Source organism: Enhydra lutris, unplaced genomic scaffold (genome assembly GCF_002288905.1).
Source record: "Enhydra lutris kenyoni isolate GAN:26980312 unplaced genomic scaffold, ASM228890v2 scaffoldscaffold15, whole genome shotgun sequence".
NCBI lineage: Eukaryota > Metazoa > Chordata > Mammalia > Carnivora > Mustelidae > Enhydra > Enhydra lutris.
The window spans coordinates 2,177,443-2,193,033 of record NW_019154099.1 but is presented as its reverse complement, the minus strand read 5'-3'; positions in this window follow the sequence as shown (position 1 = coordinate 2,193,033).

Genomic DNA, 15,591 nt, shown 5'->3' with positions numbered 1-15,591 from the left:
CATCTGAGCAACCAAGCGCCCTAGTCTTAGATTTCTAAAAGCTTTCTCTGGGGTGCGCTTGGCTAACTCAGTTGGTAGAACATGAGACTCTTGATCCAGGGTCTGAGTTCAAGCCCCATGATGGGTGTAGTAGCGCTTAAAAAAAAAAAAAAAAAAAAAAAAGCTTTCATTGGTTTGATGTGGATAGTTACACACTGTCCAAGAAAATTAGAAAACTTATTTCACTCAATAAGGTGGTTCCAGTAAGCAGAGGGATTCAGAAGGATATAATTTACTTTAAAGACACACTTCAGGGGCGCCTGGGTGGCTCAGTGGGTTAAAGCCTCTGACTTCGGCTTAGGTCATGATCTCAGGGTCCTGGGATCCAGCCCCACATTGGGCTCTCTGCTCAGCAGGGAGCCTGCTTCCCTCTCTCTCTCTCTGTGCCTGCCTCTCTGCCTACTTGTGATCTCTGTTTGTCAAATAAATAAATAAAATCTTTAAAAAAAAAAAGACACACTTCAAAGAATTGCAGCAGGTGCTCAATACATTTGTTTTTTTATGATTATGGTAATTTTTTAATTATTTTAATTTAAGTATTTTATTTTAAGTATTTAAGTATTATTTTAAGTATTATTTAATTTAAGTATTTTTTGATGTAAGTACTTTCCATTCTATCATCTCCCATCTCCTCAGAGACATACAAATAAAGGCCAACAGAAAACAGTTATACTATACTTCATTGACAAGCTTTAGATTATCAATTAGATTACCAATGGCTCTCCAGAGGGATACTGAAATTTCAGGGGCCTTCTAACTGTTCATAAACCTACCCACAGGTTTTGGCTTTGATTAAAAAAATTTTTAAAGACAACATTTTAAGATCAATAAGAGTTGAGGCACGAGTGTTAGTAGGTTAACACAGAATCAAAGGAGCTTTGTAAACATAGTAAAAGATGAAGAACTTTTTATATTACCAGGAAGGAGCCTAGGCATTTCTGTATTTATCTAGCTGGTATTCAGCCTTTCCAGAATAAATTTATCGTAAAGATATTATTGCTGATTTTCAGCAACCAACTGCTATTCATCAAGCACCCACTATGTTAATTTTGTGGAGTATAAAATACAGAGTTAAGATAATCCATGTCCATAAAGCATGATATATTAATTGTTCTAAGTCAGGTATATGAATGAGCACAAAAGAGAGAAAAGGCATGTCCGGCTGAGGAGGAAAAAATGAACTGGGAAAATTTAATGCACAGAGTAGGTAGCCTGAGAAGATTTAGACAAGTGAAGATGAGGGAAATGACACTCTTGAGTAAACAACCTGAGCTAAGGCTTGGTTGCAAATTAGAGAGGAATTTGGAAAAGGAGTATTTCTATTTGGCTTAACAGTACTTTGGTATTAATTCACAATCATTCATAGCATAGCTTAATTCATAGCATTAATATTACTCTTATCTACAGGAAAAATATCCCTGGTAATAAAATATTGGCTATGAAATCCTTTCCTCTCAAGATTTCTCACTTGATTTGCTGAGTAAAAATCCACAGACTGCCTAATATTTAGGGTACACTTGTCTAATTTAATTCTAGATTTCCTTCCAATTGTGTTTTTTCCCCCCTTCAAGTCATCACATTTTGGCTCACAGGGTTGCAGGGAATTCAAATACTCTTGTTTTCTTCTATTAGAAATTAGGGCACCTTAGGCAAAAGAAAAGAATCTCAGGGGCACCTGGGCGGCTCAGTTGGTTAAGCATCTGCCTTTGGCTTGGGTCATGATCCTGGGGTCCTAGAATCGAGCTCCGCATCAGGCTCCCTGCTCAGTGGAGAGCCTGCTTCTCCCTCTCCGTCTGCCGCTCTGCCTACTTGTGCTATCTCTCTGTCAAAAAAATAGAATCTTCAACAAAAAAGGAATCTCAAACATGGTTGCATTCATTTCCCTATCTATTCCCCAATACCAATCTCTGTTTTTGATGTAGTATGTGTTATTCTTTCCTACTTGATGATGCACTGACTCATGTTTCTTATACTTGAAGTCTCTGATTTCTTCATTTCACTGAATTACTTCTACCTTTTCTTTAAGGCCAGGTCATCTCCCACCTAAGAAGTCTTCTTTGATGAGTCTAAGTCCACATTTTCTTTGAGATTCTACTGAACTTCGTCTGCATGACAGAATTTACACTACACTATTTTCTAGTTGTTTCTTATATGTTAATATATTATTTCCCTCTAGGCTATAAGTTCTTTGTTGACAGTGACAATCTTTTTAGGACTAGAGTGGGCATTGAATAGGCCCTTAAAAATTACTCAAAAAATGCAAACAAATTAAAAAAATTTTAAAGTAAACTCAGTGCCACATGTGGGGCTTGAACTTATGACTCCAAGATTAAGATTTGCATGCTGTACTGACTCAACCAGCTAGGCACCTCAACTTTTAAAAAATTTTAAAGTTGCATTTAGTAACTATTTTTTTTAAAGATTTCATTTATTTTTTTTACAGACAGAGATCACAAGTAGGCAGAGAGGCAGGCAGAGAGAGAGGAGGAAGCAGGCTCCCTGCGGAGCAGAGAGCCCGATGTGGGGCTCGATCCCAGGACCCTGGGATCATGACCTGAGCTGAAGGCAGAGGCCCTAACCCACTGAGCCACCCAGGCGCCCTAGTAACTATTTTTGATGACTTAAAATTATATTTATTCTCATGCACAGAATTTGAGGCCTCAAATTACAACCAACTCAGATTTTCACACTATCCAAAAATAGATTTGTGTATTAGTAAAACTGTCCCACTCTACCACATATACATAACCATGATCAAAACCAGTGGCCATTCTTGTAATCTAATCCCTTCTGATCCAATTTCTGATAGTAGGAGAAATATACAAGTACATGGCCTAGCTTATAAGCAACAGATTATAACGGAAAGTTTTATAATTCAAATCCTTTAGAATGTACATCTTTAAGTGTGTTGTCAAATCACGAATACCAATATAGTAATGTGCAGCTTGAAAATAAAGCGAAATTTTGCCTAGAGGAAACTGAAATTCTTCAAATCAACTCCTTAGTTAATCTGAATTAGTCTTTTGTACTATACCTCACAAAAAAACCTGTAATCAAATACCCTCTGGTATATATGGCTTAAAACACATTGAAGATAATTCTTAAAACTTCTATACCTATTATTACAGAATATTTTATATGACTTGATAATGATTCCTTACTCATAAAATTTAACAATATTAAGATAATATACTGAAATAGTGTAACTTTTTATGTTTTAGAAAATATTCAAACAAAAGTAGGGTAATCGTAAACTTCAGTTAACTAAATCATCTAGTACTCCATATTGTCCTATTAATTCAATTTAATGCTTTATCTGGTAAACTTTAAAAATTTTATTATTATTTTTCATTACAGTACAGCAAGTGCTTCTCCTTCTCTAAGTTCCAGGAGGGAATGTTTTTCTTTCTTTTATTTTTTTTTACTGTATCTCACAGTCAAGGTGTCAGTTTGACAAAGGGTAGGAGAAACAAATCTAACAACTTTTTCTACAATGGCAAAGTTAAACATAATTTCCCTTAATTCCCCAAATTCTAAGGTGATATTAAACTTTCCACACAAACCTACAAGATTTAACTTTTTTCCTTTGCTTTTGTAATATGTCAATATAAAGAATTATTTGCAGTGGGTATACTGGAGGCTGACTTTGTTTAGATTTTAAAAATATGGGACAAGACAGAGCCAAATTCAATCTCTTACAATTTTAAATGGAGGACTGGAGAGAGATAGCAACTTACATAAGGTGACATAACTAACACATAGTACCACAGCCAATTTTTAATTTGAATATGACCACACTTAACGTCTCTTGGATAGGAACAGTTTAAGCTTCTGTTTACATCGTCAATCCCCTGGCAAATTGTCCAAGCTACCCAAATACCTCTTTAGCATAATATTCACAAATATGAATTTATTCTACTGCATTACAACCTTTTGCTCTGCTTCATTTCATGGTCTTCTAAACCAGTGGGAAACTGAGCTTCTTTACATGCTGAACTGTTATAAGAATAAAATGGCATTTCGATGACATTGAAGAGACTGGTATAGGAGGCAAGTGCCTTTGAACAAAGTGACTTGTTAAATCAATGAATAGCTATACACACATTACTGAATGAGAATGAACTGATGGAAGTTTTAGTGTCTAAGACCTTAAAGATAAGGACAAAATCATAGAAAATAACCTGCAGATTTGCATGTCTAGAATCCTCAAAGTAATGTAATGAAAATTTTAATTTCTATTACCTGGTTTTCCACATTATTCCTAATTCTTATATGAATTCTTGAATGAATACCAATTCTAAGTTATTTCTTAAGGGATGCTTATATTATTTTCTATAGGAGCAAGTATCAGAACCAAAAGCATAGTCTAAAAAGAATTAATCTAAAAAATTCATTTTTCTATTTCCAAGAGACATTTCATCTTTTCAACCGTGAGAAACTAAATACAAAAATATTACTAAAAGTAAAAACTTTGAAAGTACAGAGAAGGTTCTAAAGTTATGATTTGTTGATAAAAGAATTCTAAAAATTCTGACTTACCTTTAAAAACCCCCATGAGAAATAACTCAGAATTATGCAATATTAATTAAATGCTTACTAGGTATCTACTATGTGAGATGTATTTTCAGCTTAATTTTTTAAAAAAAGATTTTATTTATTTACTTGACAGAGATCACAAGTAGGCAGAGAGACAGGCAGAGAGAGAGAAGAGGAAGCAGGCTCCCCGCTGAGCAGAGAGCCTGATGCGGGGCTCAATCCCAGGACCCTGAGATCATGACCTGAGCCGAAGGCAGAGGCTTAACCCATTGAGCCACCCAGGCGCCCCTCAGCTTAATTTTAATGTTGTTCTTACATGTGTAAGGAAATTTTGTAACTTGAAATAACATCAGATATCACAAATTGTAAAACTATACAGTCCATGTATGAATAAATTAAAATTACAAAAATGCAAATAGTATAATTTCATATAAAAAGATTATTATACTAAGACAGGAAATGAAACAAGATGAAAAGTACACTTAGCCAGAAAAAGTAGTTACCAACCACTTTAGACCTCTCCATGGCTAATAATTACAGTAGTCTCCCTTGTCCTTGGTTTTGCTTTCCATGGTTTGTTATCTGCTGTCAATCAGTCCAGAAGATGATCCCTCTTCTAATGAACCATCAGATCTACCGTAGCCTAATGCTACATCACAATGTCTACATCATTTACCTTACTTCATCTCATCACATAGGGATTTTATCATCTCACATAATCACAAAAGTGAGTACAATACAAGGTATTTTGAGACCACATTCACATAACTTTATTATAGCAATTGTTATAATACTTCATTTTATTAGTAGCTATTGTTATTAATCTCTTACTGTACCTAATTTAGAAATTAAACTCTACCATGGTTGTGTGTGTGTGTGTATGAAAAACAGTATGTATAGGAAAAACATACTATATATAGGGTTCAGTACTATCTGTGGTTTCACACATCCACTGGGAGTCTTAGAACATATACCCCACGAATAAGGTGGGACTACTATATGCAGGCCTGTATTGAAGACAAGGTTATAATTTCATCATTCTTATGCTTCCTTTGTGCCATGTGTTGTATCTAGAACCTTGATATCAAAACCCTATTCTAACACAATGATATCTCAGGCTTTTACTTGTCTAAAAATGAGGATACTGTGTATTCTCTGGAAGTGAGCAGTTAATTTTAGAAAAGTTATTAAAATGAAAATTAATTTTAGAGTAGCATATGTGTCAGGTAAATTATCAAGGAATTCATTTGTTAACTATAAAACACCCAAATATTTGACAAGGTAGATCTAGTTTGGGAGGACTTAAGTATGAAGAGCAACAGAAACTACCATGTGAAATACATTCAATAGGCTACGTACACAGCAAGCAAGGTATTATGAGCTTTGGTAGTTTGGGAATATACTTGGGTTCCCCCAAACAAAGTAGAGGCCAGAAGCCAGATTTCTAAATACAGAGCAAAGCATCTGAATGTCATAGTTCCAGGTAGACAAGATTCAGAGGCTGGGTACTGTGGTTCAGGCAAGCAGGGTTTGGGAGATCAGCAAGAACACAAATCCAGTGCGAGGTAAAGGAGTCACACCCAGATCTCAAGTAAAGATTCAGGTGAAAACATCTGTTTCTTGATGTGGTAGAGTTACAAAGAGCTGTTTTGGTTGGATTCTTACATACAAGCTTGTATGAATTCATTGGCTTAAGCAAGGCTGACTTGGATTTTGAAGCTGTCTTAAGCAACCAGCTATAGGGTCAATCAGATATCAATGAAGTAGAAAAACAGCCGTTAAATAATTTTAATATTTTTAAAGTACTTAATACTTAAAACTCTAAATCTTGAGGGCTGCCTGGGTGGCTCAGTGGGTTAAGCCTCTGCCTTCAGCTCAGGTCATGATCTCAGGGTCATGGGATCGAGTCCCGCATCAGGCTCTCTGCTAGGCAGGGAGCCTGCTTCCTCCTCTCTCTCTCTCTCCTTTTGATCTCTCTCTGCCAAATAAATAAAATCCTTAAAAAAAAAAAAAAACAAAACTCTGAATCTTGAGATGGTAGAAAAGCTAACCAAAATCCTGACCTCCATAGTGCTTTCTTGTACAATCTGAGAAAGAACATCTAAGAATCCATTTCAACCTTCTTGGGACAATTTTTCTTAAGACTTAACATCAGATATGTTGTCAAAATTTTTCTTGCCTGTTACCTAGGAGATAAAATCTGTTTTGTGAAATTCTTTATTCCTAACGAGTACATCATCGCAATGAGAAATAAAGAGCCCTTACACAGACTTTATTTCACACATAAAACTATATTACCTGGCAAACACTATTTCATGTTTCTAACTTATCTTTTCCTTCTGATCCTTTAGTGAAATTATGATACTTGTGATCTATAAATAGATTTGACCTAATTGAGCTTGGGAGAATTTCACTGAAAAGCAAGATCTAATGTCTAGCTGATTAGTGAGTTGCTTTGAGTAGCCATATTAATATTGGTATCAATGTATTATATAATAAGGAAAGGAACTAACATATTTAGTGCTATGTGAAGTCATCAATTTTATTTATACCAGTCATAAATGAGCAGAGTTAAGATATATAGTCTCTGGGCTCAAGCACGTTAGGCTTTTAGCCCAACAGCAGAGAAATAAGAAAATAATTACAGTATGGCGTAACATAAGCAATAATAAAACTATTATAATGATGATGGTACAGAAAAGGGAGTTACTAATTTTCTGTGCATGTACATGGACAGGCTGGGAAGAGGTTGCCCTTCTGAGGTAATACCTGAGAATGTTTCTAAATGCTAAGTAAGGATTTGCTATACTGCCTGGAATTGCTCTGAGATAGAAGGAAGTTTATTATTAAGCCCTTCCAGAAGTCCAATTCTTTAAATTGATAGGAAATAATAAGAAAATAGAATGTGTGATAGCTTACAGGTAATCTCCAAAACAAGTCACAATTTATATTGTATAGTTTGCAGCCTTTTAGTTACAAAAGGTTTGTTTTTCTTAGATTTTGATGAGCTTTCAGACACACTGTTTGGGATGACAATGATGTTTGATTGATGCTTTAACGCCTTAAAAATAATACAACTAAGTGTAACATAAAGATTGTGTAGTTTTTACTCTGGACAGTTAGGTGGGAACAGTTTTCTCAGGGGAGGACTACATGATTACACTAAAGCTGTCTGAATTCATATATCTTCATGTATATCCATGGACCCAGAAACAAAAGGACATGGATACATAAGCACACCCCATGTCAAAATACACTTCTAAGAGTATGTTTCCTTTCAGTTGGACAGTAGTACCATAATGGAATATTTGAGAAGATAATTTGTGTTTGGTAGAATATTTCCACATACAAACCTATTTTTAAGGTATCAGTATTATTTTTAGCATTTTAGGGCTTAATATTTGTTAATTTTGTCTCCTCTGCCTATTAGCTATGGGACATGGGCTGTAAATATAATTACTAAGGGAATGATATCTGCAATCAAACCACCTAAGCTTGAATAACTGACAGCCCCTGCCCCCTAACAAGTTATGTGGCTTTAGGCATACTATTTTCCTTCAAGTCAATTTCTTTACTTATAACACAGGGATAATGATATACCTCCCTCACCGGTTGGTTATGAGACTTAAATGGGTTACAAAATGTAAAAGTTTCTGGCAAAGGATAACCATACAGTTATTTCTAGCACTAATAGCAGTACCTAAAGCTTGAGTGGTTTTTATATGCACATAAAAAAAATTAATCCTAGAAGGTATTAAAATAATTTGATAGATTTGGGTAATTTCCACTAAAACTACCATTTAAATAATTAAAAAAATTACTGGATTTCCCAGAGGGGCAAATACACCTTAAAAACTGTGCCACGGCTGATGTTCATTATTGTATTTACAATTATCTCATATTCATAATCTCTTACCTTATTTGGAAGAGAATCAGAGTGGTTTGAAAAAGTACTTAACTGTAAGAACTAGTAAGAAGCCTGCATTAAGAGATGTTATAAGAATTATCTTCTTAGCCAAGCCGTAACATTGTTTAATTGTGAGCCCAAAAATGATTTGGGCTCAAAAGAACTGGCAAAGACTACAAAATTATTTCCTGCATACCTGATGCCAGAATCAAATAGACCACATTGCCAATTTCAGAGTGATACTGATCCTTCTGGGAATACTCCATCTAGTAAGTAAGTGAGCACCTACTATGTGCCTGGCAAGAGGAAAAGCTCCAGTTGAAGCTGGATTCCCCTATATTTAAATACAAAAAGGGAATCTCAAGAGTGTAATTCTAAGTCCAAGCTATGGCCTTTCAGTCTTATTGACATCCAAATACCACAAAATATAAACATCAAAGAATGTCCCCATTGACACTATAAATCCTCTCAAACCAAAACTGTACAATTAAGAATTTGTGTAGAATTGATTTCTGTCGGTTTTTTCTAATTTTTTTTTAACTTTACTCTCCTTTGAAGTCTTTTTTTTTTTTCCTAAGATTTATTTGACAGAGAGAGATCACAAGTAGGCAGAGAGGCAGGCAGAGAGATGGGGAAGCAGGCTCCCTGCTGAGCAGAGAGCCCGATGCGGGCCCGATCCCAGGACCCTGAGACCATGACCTGAGCCGAAGGCAGAGGCCTAACCCACTGAGCCTCCCATGCACCCCTCCTTTGAAGTCTTAAGAGGAAAATGAAAACTTAATGATCTAGTTCTATACTGGATTTGTATAGCCTTCAAAAAGTAATCCTTGAAAATAAATTCCAACTAAAAGCTTTTAGTATTTAAATATTATGTTCCAACTCCAGTATTTACTAAGTTAACATTTTCATTTATTTCATAGTTCTCAGACAAGTGACGTGTTTCTGGAAAACTTGATCTTCAACTTCTTAGAGCACTTTCCTTAGTGTTAGATCGATTAAAAAAATGTTTTATCAATAAAAACTGTCCAAAAGCAAAACAAAAAAAATCCATGTTTCCCTGTAATTTCCTTTAGTCAAAAATTGTCCTATTAGTACAAATGCCCTTACATTTTAATGGCAAGGATTTAATATGATGTATTCATTGTCATTTCAAATAGTATCTTTAAATCTTACTATCCCCATCCCCATTTCACTTTTTTTTTTTTTTAAGATTTTATTTTTATTTATTTGACAGAGAGAGAGAGATCACAAGGAGGCAGAGAGGCAGGCAGAGAGAGAGAGGAGGAAGCAGGCTCCCTGCTGAGCAGAGATCCCGATGCAGGGCTCGATCCCAGGACCCTGAGATCACGACCTGAGCCGAAGGCAGAGGCTTTAACCCACTGAGCCACCCAGGCGCCCCACTTTTTTTTTTTTTTTTAAAGATTTTATTTATTTATTTGTCAGAGAGAGAGAGGGAGAGAGAGCAAGCACAGGCAGACAGAATGGCAGGCAGAGGGAGAAGCAGGTTCCCCGATGAGCAAGGAGCCCGACATGGGACTCGATCCCAGGACGCTGGGATCATGACCTGAGCCGAAGGCAGCTGCTTAACCAACTGAGCCACCCAGGCGTCCCCCCATTTCACTTTTGAGGCCCCTGGTAAAGCAGTTCACTTCCACAATGCACGCATCCAAAGCAGTAATTTGTTTTAAGGAGATGTTTTTGCATCCCTGAAACTTGGTCTCCCTGCTTTTGCCCTCCAGTGCAAAACAAAATACACAAGCCTCAAGATTTGTTATGTCTTTTTTCAAGGAAGCTTCTCAATACCTTCAACCATTCCTTATGACATTTGAACACCCCACATTTCTCAATTCTCTGAATGCACTCTAGTCAGTTCACATCCATGGTTTATAAGACTTCTAATCAACAACGGTTTGCGGAACTAGTGTTTATTAGCATAATAGGTTAACCTAAATAAATGAATTTTCATGCTAGTTTTGAAATTTGTTCAAACTTTACCTAAATTCCAAATTACATCATCCAACCTGGCTATCCAGAAACCAAGAACATCTGGTATTATGGAAAAAAAGAGTACATTAAGGGTGTCTGGGTGGCTCAGTCATTAAGCATCTGCCTTCGGCTCAGATCATAATCCTGTGGTCCTAGGATAGAGCCCCACATGGGGCTCCCGGTTCAGCGGGGAGCCTGTTTCTCCCTCTTCCTGCTGTTCCCCCTACTTGTGTTGTCTGTCAAATAAATAAATAAAATCTCAAAAAAAAAAAAAAAAGTACATTAAAGGAATTTTTTTTTTTTTTTTTTTTTTTGCGGTGGGGGGATTTAGTTTCATAATGAATATAGGAAACATAGTAAAACCACCATAAATGTTTCCTGAAGAGCATAACTGTGTAGCACTTTCTAAAATGAGTAAGTCATTACATTTTAAAGGTCCCAATTCCTTGAGTTTTAGAGGTAAATGTATCTAAGAATCACTAATTTAAAAGAATGGTACAGTAGCTTATTTATTATGGACCATAATAAATAATGGCTTTACTTTTAGGCATTTTTCCTATTCTTCCAAAGGATACAATAAACTACTAATGCTGACAAAAGTGGCACAACAGGGAATCTGACTTGAAATCTGTACCATAAGCCTGTTTTGCTGACAAAAACCCCTCCCACATATGAAGATTTTTAGATTTAAAAAAAAATTTTTTTTTCTTTATTCTATTAGCCAAGTTGTTTTCAGGTTCTAAACCTTTCTAAATTACTACTGTACTTAAGAGTTTTAGTTAAGTTCTAAAATATTTGCATGTGAGAAAAACAAGTTGAGACATAACATTTTTGCTTACATTTTAACTGGGTCAAAGTAACAGAAAGGTCATACACTATGAATTCATAATTTGTGTCGTATTTACATTTAGCCATGTTTTGAACTGAAATGTCCATAATAAATGCTTTTTGAATATCAAATAAAAATTTCACAATTTCAGAATAGCTCAGCTTTTTGATAAATTTGATAGGGCAGTAGAAATACAAAAGAAACAAACTCATAATTTAATATACCAGTCTTAGATTTCTCTTTGAGAAAATCTTGAATTACTACACATACTTCAGTAGTTATTTTTTACTCTCCTGCTAAAAAAACTTCAATGATTTCCCTTGCTCAGAATGCTTTCACATTACGGAAAGGTACCCTTGGGGCTGGCATGAAGGTGTGGTAGAGGAACCCACAGGGTCAATTAAGATGTACCTTCTCATATGTTCAAGTTTACTAATATTGAGAAAAAAGTTACTAAATTTTTAAGCATTTTTACAGTAAAATATTACGGAAATTGCTATCCCTGGCATAGTTACGAATTGGATTAAGAAATAAAAATTCGCTAATCCAACTATGCAACTAGAAGGGAATAAGGCTAATAATAGTAGCTGCTACTAGATGGTAAAAATGTGATTTTTAAATAGAATTTTTTGCCTTTTCCAAAGTTTCTATGCTTCTGTATTACTTTCATGCTAGGAGACATTAAGACAAATCTTTTTAAATAGGAAAATTCCTTTTTTTCCTTTTTCTTATTATACAATTTTTATTTTTTAAAGATTTTATTTATTCACTTGACAGACAGATCACAAGCAGGCAGAGAGAGAGGAGAAAGCAGGCTCCCCACCGAGCAGAGAGCCCAACTCGGGGCTCGATCCCAGGACCCTGGGATCACGACCCGAGCCGAAGGCAGAGGCCTTAACCCACTGAGCCACCCAGGCGCCCCACAAAAAAAAAAAATTTTTTTTTTTAAAGTAAGCTCTACACCTGAAGTGGGGCTTGAACTCATGAATCCAAGATCAAGTCACATGCTCTACTGACTAAGCAAGCCAGGTGCCCCCAAACAGGAAAATTCTTAATTTTTAGATCTAAGTCAGTTTAATTGCTGTTAAATATTTATATCTATGAAATAAACTGATTTTTCTTTATATAGTTCATTAATATGGTTTCAAAATTATAATAGATTCATCTACTTCTTTTTTATACTTACCTTTTGAGGTTTTGGGGGCTGGAGAGTGGAGAAATGACAGCAAAACCACTCAACAAATTCTTGAATTCTTTTCAACACTCCTTTGAGAAAATATAGATTGCTCTCCTACAGCTGATTTTAAAATTATCTGATTTTTGAAATTACCTGTTCTGTTCTTCCCTGATAGTTAATTCTTCATTGTCACTTCTAAAGTTCCTGAACCCAGTAGGATTTCCATTCACAGATTTCCAAAGGGGATTGATTATGCAGTTGTAAGTCTGCTTCAAATAATTTTTATTTTTCAAGGATTTCTGTATTCCTTTTCAGAAAACAAACTTCCCTTTCCCTGAGTCACAAAATCATACATGCTTATTTGTAATCATGAAAATAAGATCCAACCCACCTTAACCCTAATAAAATTTGTCTCACACCTGCAGTAAACCAGTATTAACAGTTTAGCAAATGTATTCTTTTGAGCAGTCTGTTTATAATATCTGACATATCTTTACTTAATCATGAACAATTTTCTAGCTGATTAAATATTCATTACATTATTTTAAATGGCTGTATAATATTTCACTCAGCATGTTAATTAGCCTTTTATCACTGGACACTTTAAAAACTCTTTCAAATTTTTAATATCATAAACAACACTATAACAAACACATGGATTACATCTTAAAGGAGTATATTTATTAACTGCTTTTACAATATTAAAAAATTAAAATAGAGAATTTATTATTCTTTTAAATATGCTAAAATCCTAGAAATGTATATGGTTGGTCCATACTCAATTATAGGTGAGAAAGAGAGGGAAGGGGGGATAGAAAGGAGAGAGAGGGGGCCGAAGGCAGGGAGGGAGGGGAGGTGCTTTTCATACAACAGGAAAAAAAATCAACTATAACACTGATCAGCATAAAATTAGTATTTAAACTTTGGACCTGAACTTTTGCTGATGTTTTCAAGTTCTGGACATCTTAGTCCACTTGCTTTTCTTCATTCTGTTTATAAAATTTTAAATTTTTATTCATATGGCTAATACATTTAAAAGGTTAATATGTATTAACAAATGAGGCACAATTAATGAGGAAGTGTTGTCCCTCGGGTGTGTTACATTAGAGAAAAAGGCTAAGAACTACAGATATAAATTGTTCATACCACAAGAAGGAGGGATAATATCAAATGTTAAAGTAAGGAAACGTTTACCACACACAAGAGGTCTGGCCCATTTTTAAGCATGTATAAGAATTAGTTGGGAGAGGGGTGCCTGAGTGGCTCAATCGTTAGGTGTCTGCTTTCAGCTTGAGTCATGATCCCGGGGTCCTGGGATCAAGCCCTACACTGGGCTCCCTGCTCAGCAGGAAGCCTGCTTCTCCCTCTCCCTCTGCCTGCAGATCCCCTTGCTTGTGCTCTCTAGCTCTCTGTCAAATGAATAAATAAAATCTTAAAACAAACAAAAGAATTAGTTGGGAGAGAGTTGTGGTGGGAGAAATGGCATAAATAAAGGCAAAGAGAAAAAAAATGGATGGATCAAGACTAGTTCACTTAAAGAAAAGTGGAAAAACTTAAAGCCAGGGCAAGATCATGAGGCAAACTAAGGAGTTTAAATTTTATCCAATAAGCAAAAGTAGTGTTTTAGGAAGATTAAATTAGTGGGATATATACCATAACGAATGAAGCAATTACAGGCAAAGAACTCCTCAGATAAGATGTTACAGAATGGGTAAGAAATAATGAAATACTTATTATATTATTTATTATACTTATTATTATTATAGCAGCAATTCCAGAAGGGAGGAGTCAAAGATGGCAGTGATTGTTTGGGTAAATGACACATGAGTAAGGTCACTGTCTCTTGGAGCCATTAGCATTGACAAGCTAAACCGATCAAGTGGAAAACTTCAAAGCCATGAAATACAATTTATAAAAATCACCACACATGTACATATTAACCAACTATTTAAACATTTTGTTTATATTATAAATTGTGTCAGATGGAGGTTCTAATCTTGAGTCAGATTCGTAAATACTGTTCTACCTACAAAGGTCAAGTAGGCTGAAGGCCATACCATCGTCAAGGTTCTCTTAAAGAAGTATGAAAAATTAAATCTGTAGAGCAAGCTAAAAGCTTCAACAGCCATAAAATCTAGCCCCTATAAACTCTTCCATCCCATGAGCTATGAGTATCCCTCTTGTATATTTAATCATGGCCACCCAAACCTCCCTACTGTTCCTTGTACACAGCAAAAATCCTTCAGCCTCAAAATCTTTGTAGTTATTATTTCATCTGCCTGAAAGGCTGTTTTCTCAGATACCTAATGGTCTGCTCCTTATCATTTTAAAAATCTCTGTCTTACTAAATATCATCTCTGTGAGGCATTTTCTGACCATAATATTTAAAAACATCTCTCTCCTGACTTCTAAACACCTTTACTTCATCCTTTCCCCTCCCTTGCATTATTTTTCTACATAGAACTTATCACCATTTGACATATCACATATAGTACCTATCCATTTTTTTTGTCTATTCTATTACCTATGTCTCATTCTCAAGACTGTAAGCTCTATGAGGGTGGAAATTTGTTTCGTTCAGTGTGGATACTCAGCATTTAAATAGAATTAATTTGTACCTCTCTCTATATAACTGTTTCAAATCTATTTTTAATGCTCCCTGTCAAACACAGAATTTTCACACTGCCACAAAAGATATCCATGAAAGATAAGCAAATTAATATAAAAATCTGCGTTAACTATTTTAAAATTTAAAAATTCTCTTAAGAAATGATGTACTTAAACTTTCTTGCCTTAAACTACAGGACAACAAATACCTTTCTTCTTCATTGCTTGTTTCATACTAAAATGGCATTTTTAAATGATGACAGGGAAACCTAAAAAAAACTATAACTTACTATCATATGTATTAAATCCAAAAAAAGAAAAAAGTTTTAGTGGCACTATAAGAACTTATAAACCTGAAATGCTATAAGCATTCCCAAAGATTATAAAATGATGAAATGTGGAAATAAGCAAACTCTGGGGTGATTCAGAATTTCTACTACTTCCTGAAGATTCTTTAATAGACTAACCCATGGTAGGTGGTTAAATTATAAAACAAAGATATAAAAAAAT